This window comes from Balaenoptera musculus, chromosome 1 (assembly GCF_009873245.2).
Source record: "Balaenoptera musculus isolate JJ_BM4_2016_0621 chromosome 1, mBalMus1.pri.v3, whole genome shotgun sequence".
Lineage (NCBI taxonomy): Eukaryota > Metazoa > Chordata > Mammalia > Artiodactyla > Balaenopteridae > Balaenoptera > Balaenoptera musculus.
This window is the reverse complement of record NC_045785.1, coordinates 137,192,685-137,212,161: the sequence shown is the minus strand read 5'-3', so window position 1 is coordinate 137,212,161 and position 19,477 is coordinate 137,192,685. Positions and strand designations below refer to the sequence as shown.

The 19,477-nt window shown below is 41.5% G+C and overlaps 2 pseudogenes; both read left to right on the top strand.

Moving 5' to 3' along the window:
• Nucleotides 1–4,183: 4,183 nt before the first annotated feature.
• Nucleotides 4,184–9,599, top strand: LOC118880074 (annotated as a pseudogene).
• A 78-nt stretch (nt 9,600–9,677) lies between these two features.
• LOC118879994 lies at nt 9,678–11,534 on the top strand (annotated as a pseudogene).
• The last annotated feature ends 7,943 nt before the right edge of the window (nt 11,535–19,477 follow it).

The window sequence follows — 19,477 nt, the reverse complement described above, 5'->3', positions numbered from 1 at the left end:
GCCCTAGACCAGACCTGCTGAATCAGAAACTCTTGAGCTAAAGCCCAGTAATCTGAGTTTTCACAAGCCCTCCAGGTGACACTGACGTGTGCAAAAGTTTGTGAACCGCTAGGGTAGAGGATTCTCCATGGGGTTGGGGGCAGGGGAGGTTTGAGGTTTCCCTCTGCTCTCCAGATATCAGAATCAGTGTGAGGAGAATAGAGCCTGTGCCATGCTCCTGAGGAGTGGCTCATGCACCTTGCTTCTCAAGCAGGGGCAGGTGTGAGAGTGAATGTGAGGAGAAGGACTGAGAGGTGGTGGTAACACTATTGGATGCCCTCAGTGAGCTGGCTTCATGGGCCAACCCTTTGGACGGGGTCTGGAGCTTCCTGATCTTCTTGTGTCCAGCACCCCTCTAAGAGCATGTCATGTAAACCATCACTCAGCTTCTCATCTGCTCTTAGGCAACTAAGCCTACCACTAGTTATAGATGGAAATTGTAGAGTTTATTACTTTTATTTTTTTCTTGTACTAAATCAAGCACTAACTAGAAACATGCTCTTCATCTTGCCAATTCTTTCCTTTCTATTCTCCCGAAGACCCCCTAAGATTATTAAGAGGATTGGGATCTATGAGTCTAGACTGGCGACATCCAGCTCAGTAGCTTCTAGCTACATGTGGCCATTGAGCAATTGAATTGTGGGTAGTCTGAACTGAGACATGCTGAAAGCGTAAATACACACCATATTGCAAAGGTATAGTAAAAAAAAAGTATAAATTATTTCATAAATTTTTTTTATATCGATTACATGTTGAAATCATAAGTTGGATGTATTGGGTTACATAAACTATATTAACATTAATTTCATCTATTTATTTTTACCTTTTAAAATGTGGCTATTGGAAAAATTAAAATTATAAATGTGGCTCATATTTGTGACTCACATTTTATTTCCATGGGGTAGTGCTGGTCTGGTTAGCTGTGGGCTCTGGTCAAACCCAGGATTTTTTTTTTTTTCGGCTGTGTTGGGTCTTTGTTGCTCCGTGCAGGCTTTCTCTAGTTGCAGTGAGCGGGGGCTACTCTTCGTTGTGGTGCACAGGCTTCTCATTGTGGTGGCTTCTCTTGTTGCGGAGCACGGGCCCTACAGCCGCACGGGCTTCAGTAGTTGCAGCACGTGGGCTCAGTAGTTGTGGCTCACGGGCTCTAGAGCGCAGGATCGGTAGTTGTGGCGCATGGGCTTAGTTGCTCCACAGCATGTGGGATCTTCCTGGACCAGGGATCAAACCTGTGTCCCCTGCATTGGCAGGCAGATTCTTAACCACTGAGCCACCAGGGAAGTCCAAACCCAGGATTTTAAGTAAGACTAGTGGATATGCCAGGAGCAAATACAAGGGAGCATGTGTAAACTATAACATGTACAGCATGTTAGGTAAGGCAATGTAGCCTAAAGCATGGCAACTGATCTCCTGAACCTTGGAGCTAGACATACTAGGGTTGTCTAGATTCTGTCACTTACTCAGTCAAGTAACTTAACCTCTCTGAATTCCAGTTTTCTCATCTGTAAAATGAATTGTCTTGGTTCCTAACTCAAAGTGCTTTTGCGAGAATTAGTTAAGACAATGACTGTAAAAGCCTGAATACTATTCCCAACTGTTAATAAGTACTCAATAAATACTAACTCTCCTTAAGTAAGAAGAAACTGTAATACTAGATGGTATTAGATACTCATTGTGGAACCTTCATTTTGGAGGGTCCTTAACAATTTTAGATGGATTCTCCTCTATCTGGAATGGTTTGTGTATCATCCTACTCAAAATATGGGGTGAATATGTTACCTTTTCAGTGCTTCCTCAGCTGGAAATCCACAGCTGGCTATGGACCCCTCCCCACCACTTCCTACTGTGGTACTTAAGGTCCTCACAGTGAAAAACTGGATTACATAGAGGATTGCTCCTGGACAGAGACCCTGGTTTGTTATGGTTACAAAACTTGACAGTTTATATGGCATAGACTGGATGGACTCTGACAGCAACAGAAGACAGTGTCCTTCCTGAATGAGGGAAATAGAGTCTCTTCACTAGCAAATATAGTACTCCAGGTGAGTAAAGTCAGGGTTGGGTGGAAATGGGAAGGGAATGTTATGGTTCTGGCTTTTTTTTTTTTTTTTTTTTTCATAGGCCTATGACCCTGGCTCTCCCTTCCTCTGAGGTTTTTTAAATTTTTATTCATTTTGTTTATTTATTTATTTATGGCTGTGTTGGGTCTTCGTTTCTGTGCGAGGGCTTTCTCTAGTTGCAGCAAGCGGGGGCCACTCTTCATCACGGTGCGCGGGCCTCTCACTATCGCGGCCTCTCTTGTTGCGGAGCACGGGCTCCAGACGCGCAGGCTCAGTAGTTGTGGCTCACGGGCCCAGCTGCTCCGCGGCATGTGGGATCCTCCCGGACCAGGGCTTGAACCCGTGTCCCCTGCATTGGCAGGCAGATTCTCAACCACTGCGCCACCAGGGAAGCCCCCATGGTTCCGGCTTTTAAGATTTATGGATGATCCCTGAAAGAAGAGTTTTAGTCCTTCTGTTCATAAGAGCACAGAACATCTAGTTTAGATTTTTAGACGAGGCATAGCTCTCACAAGTTTACATGGAGGCAAGGATGAGATAAAAGGGTACTAGTAAGATGAAAAGACAGTGGAAAAAACAAACAACAAACAAACAGAAGAAGGTGCTGCCTGGCTCCACTTTGAAAGACCCTCAGAGCGTCCAGTCAAAGTAGCATATCTCCAGGTGCAGAGTCTCTGAGATCCTGGAACACTGACACCATGATGAAACCTGTAACTGTTCCTTAGGCATCAAAAAAAAGATCCTGAGTTTCCAGCCATGGCTACTACTCAAAACAACTACAAGAATGAAGAAGCAGAGACCACACAAGGTGTTTCCATGCAAGACTGAGTGTTCTGGATATCTGCTCTGGCCAGTTTTCAATCTTGAGAAAAGAAGCAAAGTGATGTGCTTGGCTGAGAAAGGGATTAAAGAGTCTTTGGTCTCTTTCTGAATTGTACTACTTAATTTATCATCATCACCATCATCATTATCATCATCAACACAGTGTTTCCTACATGCCAGAAACTTTGCTTTCCCTGATTGATCTCATTTAATTTTCCTGACAGCTCTATGAGGTAAGTACTATTATTATGCCATCGTTATGAATGAGGAAACAGAAGCTTAGAGACATTAAGTAACTTGCTCAAAGTTATACACACCCCTGTGCTGGGCTTGCTGGGACTTCCATGCTCAATAAACAGAGAGGCAAACTGAAAGTGCCTTATTACAGATCACAAAGGGAATCCCTAGCTCAGAAGTTCTGAACCCTATCTCAACCCTAGGGCCCCTTTTTATAAGAAATCTTTTATAACACCACATTTACTATCTTGAAATGAAATTCAGATTATATAACCCACTTAACACACTATATTTGAAAATCAATATTTAGTCATAAAGAGACATTAAATGAGTGTATATTATAATAAAGTAGTATACATTGCAATATCTAAACATTCAAGCATGATGAAATCATCAGACGCTGGCACCTATGTATAGAATCACCATGGAAACCACAGCTACAAATGCTGACAATTCAAATACCACAAGTAGTACTGATATTGGTCATATGATTATCTGGCAAGATAAGCAACTCCTAGTAAATTTCTAAATAAATAAAGTACAATTTTACCTTGATTTATATGTTGATTACGTTCTGGGAAAATTCAGTGTATATTAATTAAAAACATGCAAATAAAAAAAAACCATGCAAATAATACTTTGTGTTTATATGTAAGGTGGAGTTAAGTTCCAGATCATATAAAATTTTCAACTGTATCAATATCTGGTAGGACATTCAAAGGGTGGGACAATGTTTTTATTGGGAGGGAATTGCTCTAGGCGTTATAAGACATTATGACATCTAACCCATATCTCTGCCAAGAAAAATGACAGTAATATCTCAGCCCCAATTATTGGGCCACCAGAGACTCCTTGTAAATTTCCAAACACCTTAGGAAAATAGTCCTCAACCTTGGCTTTAACTCAGATACTGACAGTAGGGAGGCATCTGCAGAGCCTCTGATATAGTTGGTCAGGGCCAATGCCTGGTCATAACGGTTTTTAAAAACTGCTCAGTTGATTCTACGTAGTAGCCAAGGCTGAGAACCATGTCGTAAAGGAGGTTCTGCTCTTTTGAGCATCTTTGCCTTAGCTGAGTCAGATCACCAGAACATCGACCTGACAGGCTTTCTTTCTGCCTCATGGAGCTATTTCCTGTCCGATAGAGCCCAAGGGCCTCCTAACCTAAGGAACAACCTCTCCAATTATAAAATGGGACAGCGGGTATGTGGCTCTAGGCTCTGAAAAGTCAAAGACCTACTTTCAAGAACTCCCAAGAGTTGGGTAAATGATTAATCGTTTACTTCCAAATTTAGAAGGAACAGAAAAACATAGTTTAACTAAATTAAAAAACAAATCAACCAGTGACTGATTGTTTAGGAAATAAACTTGTACTACATTGTGTCCAAACACCTTCTAGAACCGCTAGTCATCCCTCCTTAGGCCTAACTTGGGCCTTTAACTTTGTAGGAAAAATAAATTTATAGTCTTTCTTCAGCTGTCTACTAAATCCTAAATCAGGAACGGTAGATACATTTATCTCCAGTGCTAACTGTAAACAGATCAGATTTGTCTGCCTGGAGAGGACTTTGAAGCCTGATCCAGGCTAACTGAACAGTGCTGTGGTGGGTTGGTTAGTGATACCTGTCATGGGCACAGGATGGGGAGAGGAAAGAAAGTGCCCCATTCCTCCCGTAGACCCTAGCGGAAGAGGCACATTTCTCAAAAATAACAGGTGAGCTTCTCAGTCTTGGTCAGCTTTTGGAACCTGATTGGATTTTATGACCATCATCATCATCATCCAGTGAGTTTCCACTTATTGAGGTATAGCTATGCACTGCACATTTACTACCTCATTAATCCTTACAACTCTACAAGATAGGCATTTTCATCACAGTCTGTGATCCCACAGCTCATGGAAGGAACTAATCATCTAACCTGTGGTTGTCTGATGCTCAAGTCCCACAGTACAATAAATAATATGGAGTGAAATGTGGCCTCAGACCATCCTCCAACGCTCTAATGTTCTTTATCCTGCATCCACATCCCCAGGATTCTTGCTCAAATGATACAAGATTCAACAAATACCAAATGATAATACACATACTTATTTCTCAGTATTTTCCCATTATTTCCTGGTACTGCATCCCGTCCATGTACTTAAGCAAAAAACTTAAAACATATGGCAGGGATGCTTGTGTTAATAAACTTTCTTTGCTTTGTGTTTTTCCTTTGTTGAAAACATTTTTAAAATGTTCATTTTCCTGTGACAGTCCAGTATAATAGAGGGAATCCAATTCATTGCCATAATTCAGCACCTAGAAGGGTGTTGACACATAATAGACATTTAATAACTACGTAAAATGAATTAATCAATGCCATTGACATTTTTGTCCAAGAGCAAATGATTAATTTTTATGAAATTAAAATGTTTAATTTTGATGAAATCCAATTCATCGTTTCCTTTTATGATTTATTTATTTATTTAAAACAGTTGACTTTTTTTAAAATATACTTTTTAAAGTTTTATTTATTTATTTTTTTGGCCACGCAGCTTGTGGGGGTCTTAGTTCCCTGACCAGGGATCGAACCCTAGGCCCTCGCCCTCGGCAGTGAGAGTGTGGAGCCCTAACCACTGGACCGCCAGAGAATTCCCCTTTTATGGTTTATTTTTTGTGTGTTAAATCGAAGAAGTTTTGGCCTTACCTAAGGTCACAAAAATGTTCACCTATGTTTTCTTCTAGAAGTCTTATAGTATTAGCTTTTCCATCTAGGCCTATGATCCATTTAATCCATTTTTGATTATTAAGGTCTGTGTAGAGCTTAGGGTCAGCTTTCTAAACACATCTTCATCTGCTCGGCACTGAAGAGGCAGGTGAAGCAGTTTAAGAGTATGGATATAATGCTTCCTGTCTTAGAACATGGTCTAAAAGTTGTTTTTCCAGAAAAGTGTCTCATGGCAATGTCAAATTTATCGTTTCACTCTTTCTCGTAAGAAGGGGTGCGTCCCTCCTTTTCTTCCCCCAACTCTCTCCCCTCTCTTCTACAGTCTCCAGAAACAGAAAACTCTAGTTTCTCTTTCTGTTTCAGAATAACAATGTCACAAGCAGAAAAGGAAGTATTAATCAATACTTTTTTTTTTTTTAACATCTTTATTGGAGTATAATTGCTTTACAATGGTGTGTTAGTTTCTGCTTTATAACAAAGTGAATCAGCTATACATATACATACATCCCCATGTCCCCTCCCTCTTGCATCTCCCTCCCACCCTCCCTATCCCACCCCTCTAGGTGGTCACAAAGCACGGAGCTGATCTCCCTGTGCTATGCGGCTGCTTCCCACTAGCTATTCGTTTTACATTTGGTAGAGTATATATGTCCATGCCACTCTCTCACTTTGTCCCAGCTTACCCTTCCCCCTCCCCGTGTCCTCAAGTCCATTCTCTGCATCTGCGTCTTTATTCCTGTCCTGCCCCTACGTTCTTCAGAACCTTTTTTTTTTTTTTTTGATTCCATATATATGTGTTAGCATAGGGTCTTTCCACGCTTCATCTACTTAAACAGATAGATAACAGCCCCGAGCAGCACTCTTTCAAGTAAACCCTGAGAGGCCGTCGCAGGCGGGTGGTGGCCACCGCGCTTGCCGCTGAGGGCGGGACGAAGGGCGTCCCTGAGCGTGTGCGAGGGAGGGAAGGGGCGGGCGGGCGTGCCAGCGGCCCGCGCCCTCCGCCTGCAGCACCAGTCAGGTCCCCCACCGCCCTGCCGCCCCGCGCCGAGGCCACGCTGACCCGAGCTGGGTCGGGTCCGGGCCGTGCCGCTCACCGTGTACTGTGTGCGGAGGGACCTCCTCGAGGTGACCTTTTCCCTCCAGGTCGACGCTGACTTGGAGCTGCACAACTTCCGCGCTGTGCGAGCTCGAGTCCGGCATCCCAGCTGCCGAGAGCCAGATCGTCTCCACTGAAAGGCCCCTCCATAGACCACCAGGGATTACTGGCTGCTTAAGTCTTAAAAGATGGCCACGTTGGGATTTTAACGAAAGAAGGAGAATGCAGACCCTTGACTTTCCGTGCAGTTCCCAAACTTACCCCAATAGACTTGCACAGTTTATCAAAAGACTTTCTTCAAAGGAAGATAATTGGATACTTTCAGTCAGCAGTACTTCCCAAAGTAAGATGTGTGAAAGGAGAGGGGAGATATGCTAAGAGCCATTTTATTTTGAGGTACTTCTTTTTATAGCCTATTTTACTCATGTGTATAAAAAAAAAAAAACCACCTCCTAATAAAAATCAACATTCATAAGAAAAAAAGAAACAAAAGACAAACAAACAAAAAAAAAACAACTCTGGGAAGTGCCAGCCACCAGGAGCCCACAGTCCCACTCATCTCCTGGAGAAATAGCTTCATCAGGGCTTGGACAATCCAGCCTTGTTCTGATACCTATTGCTGGCCAAGTCCCCCACGAGCTGTCCTTGCTGGAGGAACGCAATCCACCCTGGCAGATGCTCTGCTCAGAGGAGATCTTGAGAAATCTTCTAGGATCCTGGTGCAGCAGCAGCAGGACCGAGCCTGGAGAGAGCAAGAAAGGATTCATCTCTTTTCTGTGGATCCTTTTGATCTTGAGGCTCAGGCGAAGATAGAAGAAGATATAAGTCAACAGAACATTGAGGAAAACATGACAATAGCTATGGAAGAGGGTCTGGAAAGTTTTTGTCGAGTAGTGGTGCTTTATATTAACTGCAAAGTGAATGGACATCCTTTGAAAGCCTTTGTTGACTCAGGAGCCCAGATGACTATTATGAGCCAAGCTTGTGCAGAAAGGTGTAATATTGGGTTGGACAAAAAGTGCCTTCGGTTTTTAAGTAAAACCAGAAGACAGATTTTTTCATTTTCACCAAGGACTTTATTGAACAATGTATTCACCCTTTTGTTCCACTACCTTTTGCCATTTTTCAGGCAACTTCATAATTCCATCTTCCCAAAACTTTTTATCTTTTTGAGCAAAGAACTGTTCCAGGTGCCTTTTACAGTCTTCTAGGGAATTGAATTATTTTCCATTAAGAGAATTTTGTAAAGACCTAAATAAATGGAAATATGAAGGTGCAATGCCTGTTGAATACGGCGGATGAATCGAAACTTCCCAGCCAAGCTGTAACAGTTTTTGTCTGGTCATCAAAGAAATATGTGGTCTTGCATTATCCTGATGGAAGATTATGCATTTTCTTTGACTAATTCTGGACGCTTTTTGTCGAGTGCTGCTTTCAGTTGGTCTAATTGAGAGCAGTACTTTTTGGAATTAATCGTTTGGTTTTTCAGAAGGAGCTCATAATAGAGGACTCCCTTCCAGTCCCACCATATACACATCACCTTCTTTGGAAGACGACCGGCCTTTGATGTGGTTGGTGGTGGTTCATTTCATCTGCCCCACAATTTCTTCCGTTCCACGTTATTGTACAATTTCCACTTTTCATCGCCCATCACAATTTGTTTTAAAAACAGAACATTTTCATTACGTTTCAATAGAAAATTGCATGCGGAAATAGAGTCAAGAAGATTTTTTTCACTTAACTTATGTGGAACCCAAACATCAAAGTGATTAACATAACCAAGTTGGTGCAATGATTTTCAACGCTTAAGTTGGATATTTTGAGTATGTCGGCTATCTCCTGCGTGGTATAATGTTGACTGTTCTTAATTAATGTCTTGCTTTGATCGCTATCAACTTCAACTGGTCTACCCGACCGTGGAGCATACTCCAGTGAGAAATTTCCAGCACGAAACTTCACAAACCACTTTTGACATATTTATCAGTCACAGCACCTTCTCCATACACTGCACAAATCATTTTTTTTTGCGTTTCAGTTGCATTTTTGCCTTTCTTGAAGTAATCAAGCATAGTATGCCAAAAATTAATCTTCAAGATTGAACTGGGTACACAAAAATTCACCAATTTTGATAAGTCTTTTTTAAAATGTGTGCTGATATGACAGCTGTCACATACAATCTAACAAAATTGTTTAGAATGACGTTAAAGACAACTAAGTACTACTAGAGCCATCTTACAGAAAAAACCAAACGAACCTTTTGGCCAACCCAAAATAATGAGGCTGGTGGACTGTTGGTGGACACCCAGAAGATTATTGGAAGGGTACATCTAGTTCAGGTAAAAACTGAAGGCGATTTCCTGGCGTGTTCCTTCTCTATACTTGAGGAAGAGCCCATGGATATGGTTCTGGCACTGGACATGCTGAAATGGCATCAGTGTTCCACTGACCTCAAGAGAAATGTACTCGTGATCAGCACCACAGGCTGACAGACCACCTTTCTTCCAGAGAGGGAGTTACCAGAGTGTGTCCAGTTGGCATATGTGGCCGGGCAAGAGGAAACACGGCCAAAGGAGGTTGCAGACCAAGAATTAGCAGAAGCCCTTCAGAAATCTGTAGAGGGTGCAGAGCGTCAGAAGTCATGATGCATGTCGTGTGTATGTACTGCAGCTGGAGTGGGCCCCAGAACAGAGAAAAGAGGTAAAGAAACTGCCTCACTGGGAATGTCATCATTACCAACGTCAGGTGGATTTAACCATCAAGCCCATCCTTCAGGACAGAGTCCCGAGATTGGTAATCCTACAAGTCTTGCTCACTCTGTCTCTGCTTCGGTCTACACCATCAAACCCAGTGACCCAGACAGCATTGAACCTAAAGTTGTGAAGGCTTTGAAGACTTCAGCTGAATTCCAGATAACCTCTGAAAAGAAAGTACATCTTCCTCTACAGGATCTTTCTGATTGTGCTTCCTCAACAGACAATGCTCCAGCAAACCAGAGTCCAGGTACACCTTTGCAGAATTCACGTGAAGAAGTCATTGTTGCAGAAATCTAGAGAAATCTGCTGAAAGAAGCACCCAGGGCCTCAAATCTCATCTCCACACAAGACAGGAAGCTAGGTTATTTGTCACAGCTACTAGGATGCAAGAACCACAGAGGCTTATCAGTGAAAATGGTTGGCATCCAGAATATCAGTACCTGAGTCAGGTAAATGGCCTTCAGCAGCATGAAGAACCAAGGAATGAACAGCATGAGGTTATACAACAAAATGCTCCACATGACCAAGAACATCTTTATAACAGAAGGGACCTTGAACGTCTTGGAGAAAAGCAACAGAATCAACAAAGAAGAGTTGATTTGGAAGCTACAATGAAAGGAGACAGTTTACAGCAGAATGGGGACCTTCCAGGTACAGAGAAAAATATTCTACCTTCAGGATGCTTTGGCTGCTCAAATTCAGAAACACTTGTGGAAGTAGATACAGTAGAACAGTCCTTAGTTGCTGTGCTTATTTCAGCAGGCAGTCAAAATACCAATGTCAAGAACATTGGTGCATCTGATCTCACCTTAGATAATCCCTTGATGGAAGTAGAAACATCAGAATGTAGTCTTTCCCCTGAAATGTTGAGTAATTCCATTTCCACTCAGGATTTACAGCTTCTAGAAAGTAATGTTGAAATGTCTGGAACAAATAAAGAATACGGGAATTGCCCTCCTCTTTAAGTCTCTGTGGCAGTGGTCAGCCCTCTGCCGAGTCAACAGAGGAATCTTGCTCATCTATAACAGCAGCCTTGAAGGAACTTCATGAACTTTTGGTCATTAATAGTAAACCAGCTTGAGAAAACACATCTGAAGAAGTTATCTGTCAATCAGAGATAGTAACTAAGGGCCAAACAGGTATTAAGGACCTTTCTGAAAGATGGTCCCCAAATGAGCATCTTACAGCTACCCAGAGTGAACAGTGTTCACAAGTCTCCTTTCATCAGGCCATATCTGTATCAGTGAAGACAGAACAATTAACAGACACTTCAACTGATGCTGGAGTAGAAGATGTAGAAAATATTAACTTCAGGGGTCCATGTGATAGCCTGTTAACTGATGAAGAAGGTGTCCCCAAATCTAGGGAATCAATAAATGAGAGCAGTTCTGTCACTCTAGCCTCAGCTAAAATGTCTAATTAACTACACTGCACCTTAGGTGTAGAGATTTCACCCAGACTTTTAGCAAGTGAGGAGGATGCACTCAATCAGACTTCTGAGCAAACCGAGTCCTTGTCATCCAGTATTACATTGGTTAAAGATTCGAGTCAGTGCACACAGAATCCAGTGACAGACAGGCCTGAGACCAGAGAAAATGTTCTGAAGCTGCAGGGCCACTTCTAGAATTTGAACCACCTACCAGCCATCCATCATCAAGTCCCTCCTTTCTTACACAATTAATTTTTCCTGCTGCAGACATTGACCAGATTCTCCGTGCTGGCTTTACTTTGCAGGAAACTCTTGGGGCTTTGCATCAAGTTGGTGGAAATGCAGACCTTGCACTTATTGTTTTGCTAACAAAGAACATTGTAGTTCCTATATAACCATGGAAAAGTGGGCTAGACATTACTCCATTCCCTTAAAAAAAGCTGCACATACACACACACACACACACACACACACACATACTCACTGCATATACAGTATATGTAGAAACCTGCAAGCAGAATGTTGAGCCAGATTTTTTTTTTTGTCATAGTCTTAGGTTTTTATTTATTTTATTATTTATTTATTTATTTATTTATTTATTTATTTATTTATTTCTGGCTGAATTGGGTCTTCGTTCCTGCACGCGGGCTTTCTCTAGTTGCGGCGAGCAGGGGCTACTCTTCTTTGTGGTGCATGGGCTTCTCATCGCGGTGGCTTTTCTTGTTGAGGAGCATGGGCTCTAGGCCTGTGGGCTTCAGCAGTTGTGGTGCACGGGCTCAGTAGTTGTGGCTCGCAGGCTCTAGAGCACAGGCTCAGTAGTTGTGGTGCACGGGCTTAGTTGCTCTGCGGCACGTGGGATCTTTCTGGGCAGGGCTCGAACCCGTGTCCCCTGTGTTGGCAGGTGATTCTTAACCACTGCGCCACCAGGGAAGACCCGGTCTTAGGTTTTTATAGCAGCCTTTTTCACTTAGGGAAGAATACGTTACTAAACGAAATGATAAGGATTATTTTCCTTCTTTCTTTTCTCCTTATGTAAAAGTTCTTTGAAGATAATTTTAAAAAATGCTTTTAATTGTTGTTTCCCATACTTTAAAACTCTTGATTTCTCTAATTCACATAATAAATTTTAAACCTTTCCAAAGTCATAAAGTATGCTCAAAATGTATCCTCCCCAACAGACACTGCTTTATCTTCTAATTCTTAAGCCTCTTTTAAGAGAGTTTGCTCTGATTGGACATTACTTTCCATTTGTAATGTTTGAACACTGATCCAAACAGTGTATTTGTTCATATTGAGAAAGAGATAAAATCTAGGTTCCTGGTAAGTTACAGCGGGCATTTGGAAACAAGCTCAGATACAAAGTTGCCTGGGCCACATTTCTTCTCTTTTTAGTCAGGGAAGGTTATTGTGAGATCACAGGTTCAGAAGGAAGCCTCAAGGAATGTCTAGTATATCCCTCTGTTAAAAACAAAGTATCTAGAGCATGTGGTTTTCTGCTCTTCCAAAATTATATGCTACTAATGGGTATGGCAGTGTGCAATAGTCAGTGAATCCTCTGCACAAAATTGTCAAAATAACTATTTCAGGAATCTGGAAGTCAACCAAAAAGCACTGAGAAGCATTAGTTCCTGAAAAACTACTGTAGTTCTGGGTAAGAGCAACAGAGTCTGAGGCCTTTCTGCCTGAAAACCCCCCACCCTACCCACCTTCCATCCCAGCTTGGTTGGAGAGAGCAGCAGTAGTTTCACCAGTATGGGCCTGGCAAGGAAAACTTTTCATGGTTATTACCACAGTTGAGGAATATCCCAGAGGCATGACTGTGGAACCTGGTGGCCCAATGGTTAGGACGCTGCGCTTCCACTGCAGGTGGCATGGATCCCTGGTCCGGGAGCTAAGATCCCACAAAGCTGTGTGGAGGCAGAATTTACTGGATACAGTGAAAGCAGTGCTCAGAGGGAAATTTGTGGTTGTAAACATCTTGGACGAGCTCAACTGTAGACTGGTCACAGCTGAGGTCACTCACTGCTGGTCACAGCTGAGTCAGTGAGCTTGAATACAGGTCAGAAGTTCCCAAACTGCAGAGAACCGATGGTAACAACTCTCCGACATCCAGCCTTCTCCCAGAAACCAGCAAAAGCATTTATTGATTCCTTTTCCGCGGGGTCGTGGGCAGGCCCCGGATGGGCCTTGGCCTGGGCGCGCGGAGCAGGGCTTCCCAGGAGGGCAAACAGGGCACGGCTGGAGCTTTGGGGGGTGCTACGTGGCCTCGGGTGCGTGGGGGAGCCGCCGGGAGAGGATGGGCTGGGGCTCCGCAAGCACCGCGGGCAGCTCACGGAACTGTGAACTCAGGCCCGAGGCTCTGTCGCTGACCAGATTTTTTTTTAATATTCTTTTTGGCCAAAGTAATTTTTGATCTCTCGTCTGATGGATTTGTCTATTCTATTTGTTAAAATTTGGGCCTTTTTAAATGTATTGGCAGTATGTGCATACAAAAGCTTTTTATTATCATTAAGATGATATAATCGGTAATAAAATTGATGGTATTGCATATAGCATAAAAAGTAAAATTAAAATAAAATAAAGTAAATCCTACATTGTCTGCAAAATAATCCAGGGTTTGAGGAACAGACAGACCACCAATAGTAAGCTGAGGTCTATGGGTGGGAAAGGGTGAGAGGTCAAGGACCCGCTATTCTGCTCAACCTCTAGGTATTTCAGCTTTGAACTGTGATACCACATGAACAAGACCTCTCTGTTTAGGGACTTTCATGCGGAATCAGGGGAAGGGGATGTCTTAAGAAGGATCTTGTCTTCTGAATTCATACAGCTCCTGAGAAGACTTGATTTCATAGCTGGAATGGCAACCAAGGTTCTGTCTGCTTACAATTCCAATTGCACACTTATACCATATTTTTATTTCTCTGACCTTCTGGGAAGGACTGAGAAAAAGGAAATGGACTTTGTTAGATCTTCATTAGATATATGGAAAAAACGTTTGCTTCTCACAGTTGGGCTTGTGTCCTTTACTGTTTGTTTCACATACTCATGCTCAGGATCACTCTACTGGCAGGAAGCACATCCCCTGAGCTTTCAAATCCTACTTACCTATTGACCAAAATCTAACCCAAGTGTTTTTCTATGAATCCAACTACTCAGGCATTCTTAGTGATCTCTATATTTCCTAGTCTTAAAAAAGGGCACTAATACCAGAAATAGCCAGGAGCTAGGAGAGATGCTGGGTGTATATAGAAAAATGAGACACAATACATACCTATCAGGAAACTTGCAGCCTAGTGAAGGGGTCAGATGCAGCAATAGCTTATTATAACACAGTGCTGTGATAAGAGATGTGCATAGACAGCTATGGAAGACAAAGGTTGGGCATCTAATACAGAACAGGCTAGGCCAGAGTACAGTATGGAGTCAGGGATGATTTTCTGGAGGAGGCAATAGGTTTTGTTGAGTTTTGAGATTAACTTGGTATAGACTATCAACGGGGTGGTTCCAGGCAAATCTGTCAAAAGCACAGAGGCATGAGATGGCATGGGAAATCCAGAGAACTACAGGTAGTTCAGTAACCCATAACCAGACCCTCTTAGCTCACTTTTATTTTATTTTTATTTCCATTTTTTATTTTTTACAGTAGGTCCTTTTTGGTTATCTATTTTAAATATAACAGTGTGTACATGTCAATCCCAAGCTCCCAATTTATCCCTCCCCTCAACCCTTCCCCACTGGTAACCATAAGTTCATTCTCTAAGTTTGTGAGTCTGTTTCTGTTTTGTAAATAAGCTCATTTGTATTATTTCTTTTTAGATTCTGCGTATAAGTGATATCATATGATATTTGTCTTTCTCTTTCTGACTTACTTCACTTAGCATGATAATCTCCAGGTCCATCCATGTTGCTGCAAATGGCATTATTTCATTCTTTTTAATGGCTGAGTAATATTCCATTGTACAATATGTACCATATCTTCTTTATCCATTCATCCGTCAATGGACATTTAGGTTTCAGCTCACTTTTAACCGGTTTCCTTTAAGTTTTTTCAAAGGAAACTAGGAGGGCTCTTTGATAGCAACATGCAATTCCTCATCTCAATTGTCCCAAGCAAGTCTATTCCTTGGCCCCTGACTCAGTTCAACAAAATTGTGCAGAAATTTTGAAATCCTCTACTGTTACTTACACAGGTCCCTGGGGGATATCACTCTCTCTCCTTAGCAGTTTATCACAGGACCTCACAAAATATCTGCTCCCTGAGTTATTCTGACAATTCTGTCCTCTACACCTTGCTAGATTTCTAGTGATGTGTTAGAAAGCCTTACAGATTGGCTCCCTGAGGGGACTAGCCACACTTAAGACAGCTCCAAGAGTGGCTGGAACATAAAATATAAGAAAGAAGTGGCAAGAAATGTGGTTAGGCAGAATATGAGTGGGAAACCAGATTACGAAAATCTTTGAAAGTAGACAGAGGGCCCAAAGGAAAATTAGACTGTTGACCTATAAACTGAGCCACACAGATGAAAACTTGCTTATTCTAATTGCTCTAAGGTACAAGCTGGTCCCTCCTACTGAATTATACATACATTTCCTGAGGGCAGAAGTCCTGCCTGATATTTCCTCTATGATTCTACACACATGTTCAAGCACATAGGAAGGAGTACAAAATATGTTGGTCAGTGGATTCGAATGGGCTACCAAGTGAGGCTGCATAGATTTTTAGAAAGGGATACCTTGCGTTGCATAGAGTCAGATTTTTCAAAGGCCGGGAGGGGTAGAGTTTCTATGTTTATTTGGAGTCTGAGATCCTCTCCAATTACTCCAGCCTATTCTAAGTGGCTGTTTCTCTCAATTTTGCACCCTCTCCGCCACTAGGAGGCAGCATAATTTCCCTTTGCCCTCTGGGACAAGGATTCTCTATCCCATAATACATAGTATAAACATACATACATAATACACACAAAAATATATGTTCCACCTGAAGCTTTGACCTTGATTGACTGTAAAAATGTTGCTTGGTGTTTTGGCCAGTTGGCCCCAACGCTCAAGACAGAGGGTTCTGGAGCAACACTCTGACCTCCAACTATCCCTGAAGGAGCTGCCCCAATGAAAACTACTTTCTATGAAGCATCTGGATGGTACATTAATTCTGCAAACAACAACGGGCAAACTCAAACATTACAGAATCCTATATTGGGTAAAGAGGGTTTAGCTGGGGTTGGCGGTCCTCTCCTGTTGAGTTTTATGCAACCTTGGGCCCCCAGGGAGTTTCCACAGAAAATCAGTTCAGGATGTGCTGGCCTCGTTTGTTGTAGCTTTCTGTTTATTTCTTAATGGTTGCAATATAGTGGCACTTGTGCTTATGCCAGCAGCCTGAAGCCTTTCAGCAAACTAGAAATATAATGCCCTATTAAGAAGCCAAAGTATGTTCCAAGCATATTTTTCTCAAGGCCCGTGTTTTCAGGATTACCTCTGCCTTGGTGACAGTGAAACTTAAGGAAAGCTATTTAATTTGATCATCATTGTCAATGTGCCAGTTAAATGGTGTCAGGGTGTCTCAGGCTGTCCTGGAAAAGATTTGTCAATCACTTTAGCAGAACTTCTCAAAGCTTGTGACATCAGAGGGGTTCAGGTTATTTCTGAGTCACAGGACGGGACAGCCAAGGCCAAGAACATGGTCAGCCTCTCTCAGACACACAGCTTCTGTCAAAGTCAAGTCTTGGGCTGGCCTCCTGCCTAAGCCCTTTTAAGAAAGATTTGCTTCGACAGGTGACTAGTGCAAAGACCAAGATTATAAGCTACTACATGTGTGTGGGGAGCAGAGACCACGCAAAGTTTTAGGAAGAAATTCAGCTTTTCTTCCTTTGAGCTTTGCTGAAATCTCTCCAGAGTTTTCAAAGGCAAAGTCAGCACTGTTCCTTTCATAAGCATGTATTGAGTCTGAACTCTTGCCAGGGCCTAGGACACAGGGAAAATGAGACCTGGAATGTGGATTTGGCCATCACACCTGTTGCAAATGGGCTTGCACTGGGCTAAGGGACATAGCCAAAGACAAATCCTTTCCATGTGACACATTCATGAGAATAAATAATAAAAAATAAATGAAATACTACTTTTAAAAAGGAAATAAACATTAAAGCAAAACAGAAACATTGACTTGGATTTTTGGAGCTACTATTATAATGGAAGAGTCACACATGTATATAATAAAAGAGATGATTATAATGTACAGAATTGCCACCCATATAAGTATTTTCTAAATTGCTATGAGAATGCAGAAGGAGTTATTGACAGGAGTTTAACTCTCTTCCCACTGAGAATTTGCAATACTAATGACAGAGAAAGCCTGGTGGAATCACCTACCAGGAAGACAGTGGCCTTGATTCAGACAAATCTTATTCATTCACTCAGCAAATATTTATGGAGCACTTATCATGTGTTGTTAGCTTCTTGGGATACATCAATTAACAAAAGGGAAGAAGATTCCTGTCCTTATATTCTAGCAAAGAAAACAAGCAATGACCAATAAAAGCACTTCCTCTTTTAAATTTTTAAATTTTTAATTGTTTTATTTCTAATTTTTTAATTGAAGTACAGTTGATTTACAATGTTGTGTTAATTTCTGCTGTACAGCAAAGTAATTCAGTTATACATTCTTTTTCATCTTCTGTTCCATTATGGTTTATCACAGGATATTGAATATAGTTCCCTGTGCTATACAGTAGGACCTTGTTGTTTATCCATCCTATATATAATAGTTTGCATCTGCTAATCCCAACCTCCCACTCCGTCCCTCCCCCAACCACCTCCCCCTTGGCAACCACAAGTCTGTTGTCTATGTCCCTGAGTCTGTTTCTGTTTCGTAGATAGGTTCATTTGTGTCATATTTTAGATTCCACATATAAGTGATATCATATGGTATTTGTCTTTCTCTTTCTGACTTACTTCACTTAGTATGATAATCTCTAGTTGCATCCATGTTGCTGCAAATGGCATTATTTCATTCTTTTTTATGGCTGAGTAGTATTCCATTGTATATATGTACCACATCTTCTTTATCCATTCATCTGTCGATGGATATTTAGGTTGTTTCCATGTCTTGGCTATTGTGAATAGTGCAAAAGCACTTCCTCTTAAGTAACATGAAATCTAATTGGTTTTTTGTTGCCATCAACTACTAAAAGCCATAGGACATCATAGCTCTTGATCCTGAAGTCTCACTAAAATAATAGAATCCAACAGTATGTTAGAATGATGATTTCCCCAGATAGATCCTGAAGACAGTTTTAGAATTAATGTGAGCCAGTTGTGTGCTGGTAAATGCTTAACAATTGGCTCTCAGAAATAAATAACAAAAAATAAAGCCCTCATTTGTAGTATCTGCCACTTTTTGTGGTATAAATACTCTCACTGTGGCCATTTCAAATTAACAATGAGATATTACTGAACACAGAGTTGGAGAGAAAACACATACAATGACTCTTAAGAGCCAGTGCAACCTGGCTCCAACACACCACTGATTGAGGGCTCATAGGATAATGAAACATCCCACATGGAAGGGACCTCAAAGTCCATGGACAAATGTTTCTTGTTCATGGTGTATTGCAATCATTTCTGACAGAGGTGTCACAAGTGAATTGCTACAAATGCTGTATTTCCTTAAATCACTTCATTGATTCAAAAAAAGCTTTTGGGGAAAAAAAGAAACATTAAACCTACACAGAATTTATTTTATTTACTAACTAGAGCACATTCAGTACTTAAAGGTTCTTCTTATTTACTTTTGGCCATGGGCAGCTATGCAGAGCATTGTAGTGAGAAGCTGCTGTTTTGGGGAGCTTTACTGCTTTTGCAGACTTAATATTGACCTTGAAATTGAGACGTATTAAAGCATACCTGGGTTTGGTCTACATTTCTTATTGGATTAAGCAGATATTTTGTTTTCTTCTTAAATTATGTATTGAGGATTGTTAAACAGTTAGTTCCTCTTGAAAATCAGCCAGGAGATTTTGTCAGATCCATGTTTGGAGTCTCTGAGTCCTTCCTGATGGATTAGTCAGTTACACCAAGTTATTCCACCTGGATGTTTGCTGCCTCTAATTTCATTGTGTGTCTCTCAACAACAAAATAAAACCCTGCTGGGGTCTAAAGGACACCTGGTTGTTGCTTTACCAAAAAATGTGAAGGGTGTTCACTCCTCTTTTGACAAACTTTGATTCACTTTTCCTAGGTGTGTCTGCCTGAACTTATGCACTAGGAACTTTTTCATTTCAAGGCTGAAATGTGGGGTAATATTTTGGTGAAATTTTAAGCAAATTTAGAGAACTACATTAAGTAA